The sequence below is a fragment of the Morone saxatilis genome, unplaced genomic scaffold (assembly GCF_004916995.1).
Source record: "Morone saxatilis isolate NCDOM2014 unplaced genomic scaffold, NCSU_SB_2.0 Contig3, whole genome shotgun sequence".
NCBI classification, from domain to species: domain Eukaryota; kingdom Metazoa; phylum Chordata; class Actinopteri; family Moronidae; genus Morone; species Morone saxatilis.
In genome coordinates this window covers 7,404,142-7,406,212 of record NW_023339873.1, presented here as the reverse complement: position 1 = coordinate 7,406,212, position 2,071 = coordinate 7,404,142, and the positions used below count along the sequence as shown (strand labels likewise).

Below are 2,071 nucleotides of genomic sequence, written 5' to 3'. Positions count from 1 at the left end.
TGGTGTGTGTGTTTGTACGTGTGTATCCCCCCCCAAAAAAGTCATGGGTTTCTTTAAAAATTGATGAAGAGATAAGACCTGAAAGCACAAAATGGAGGAGTGCGCAGTTAGGACCTCACGCATTCGCTGATTTAATGATAATCTTGTTAGCGTGGCAAGCCGGTGTCTCAGGACGTAAACAAATGGATGTGATGAAGATTTAGATTAGGGCTCAAACAAATTCTTCATCTTGTTAACCAATCACACTTGTCTCCCTCTCTTGTTAGCATTTTTACCTGCAGTGTCCCTTGCTGTTTTGCACTCCGGCCCACCTCTCCTCCTCCTCCTCCTCCCTTCTCTGCCCTCTTAACAACCGAATAAAACTTCAAAGTTGTTTTTTTTTACTGTCCTTATCTGCTTGAAGTCACACTGCAGAGGACTATGGGAGATTTTTCTCTCTCCGTATGCTTGCCACAGCCACCCTTGTACCTCACATACACACGTACCTATATGTGCACACTCACACACGTACCTCAGGGAAGCAGTGTTAAAGCCAGGCATAAGAGACTCCGAAAAAGGGTAGAAGAAAAAGTGACGTAATTTATTCCTCTTTGTTTGATGTTCTAAACTCCTCCAGCTAGTGTTTCTCAGCAGGAGAGAAGATCAAACAAGGAAGCATATACAGTGTGTATCTCTTTGAATGTAGTCACTGATTATACTAAAATGGTAACTTGACAAATCGGTGGCAAAACAAATCAGAATATTGTTATTTCTAACATTAGTTCTTCCTGTGTGTTGTGATCAAAAGTTTTTATCATCCTAAAATCTATTTTATCTTTATCAATGTAAAGATTGATAAAATTTAATGATTTTCCTTTAACAAATTATTAGCGATATCAAACTATAATTTCACAAGTGTATTATATTTAACCAAAATATTCCTGTAAATGGGGTCATGAATCTGTATAACTGTTTGTAATTAGTACAGGTGTTCACTTCTGCTTGACTGAGACCAGAAACTGTTTTCCTACCATCCCTGTTACTTAACATATAATCATTCACCTGAATGCAGTAATTTGGGTCTGAAAGTCTCATTGGTTTGTTAACAGCACCTACTTTTTGCACAAGGGGAGAACATTACTCATTCTCAGCCTCCCCTAGAAAACGTATAGTCTACTTATGCTTTGCTGTATCGGTAAAATGCAGTTAGCGTGAAAAGGGACTACCATATGTAAATGAATAAAGAATGTAGTACTATATGGTGGCATTAGTGCTAATGGGGATGCTGCCAGAAGGTCTCAGCTGGGAATGTCTGCAGGCTATAGGGCGCGGTTTGTATTTATCTGTGTGTACCACAAGTGGATCTTTGTGTATTTTCCTGTTGCCATATACAGTACATGTCCCTGATATAGAGGCATTGTTGCAGTTGTTTACAGTTTGACACCGTGTCATTGCCCCTCTCTATTTCTCACACACACACACACACACACACACACTTCAATCTTTTGGGTCCCTATGAATGAACTGTGAACCGTGACTGAGGTGGATGTTGCTTGTTACCCTGGGAACAGCAGATGTGCTCGTTCCACCCACATGCAGCGACACACACGGGCTAACACTCACACCTGGCAGTGTGTGCATTAGCCTACATCCTCTCTATGTCTACCCCAAGGCCACAAGCCCCACTTACCCACAATGCACTCCTACCCCCCAGACCAGGGTCAATTAGCCATGCCTGATGTCAATAACAATCTCTCTCTGTTTGGCTTTCTCTCTCATTCCCTCTCCCTACTGTATGTTTCCAGTCAGATCCCCTACTCTTTAATTGTGTACACTGTAAAGAGCTATTTACTTTTTTTCCCACAGTGTGAATTACAGCTCATCAATAGTTAAGTCAATAACCTATACCAGCTCTGACTCTCTCTATTATTCTCTGTTCCCACTGCCCTCTCCTTTCTCTTAGTAATGTGTTTTTTCACGGCTTTTTGCTCATTTGTGTTTTCCATCCCTTCTCTCCTTCATCTGAGCAGCCTCTTCTGTTCATCTTTTATGTCCTTCTCCATGTCCTCGCTCATCTCTCTCTCTCTCTCTC

General features: G+C 41.4%; 1 protein-coding gene across 1 annotated transcript in view; it reads left to right on the top strand.

Annotated features, from left to right (window-relative positions):
* The window catches only part of tnika (TRAF2 and NCK interacting kinase a), a 58,515-nt gene that overhangs the window by 603 nt on the left and 55,841 nt on the right, over positions 1-2,071 (top strand). The gene's annotated exons all lie outside the window — the stretch shown is intronic.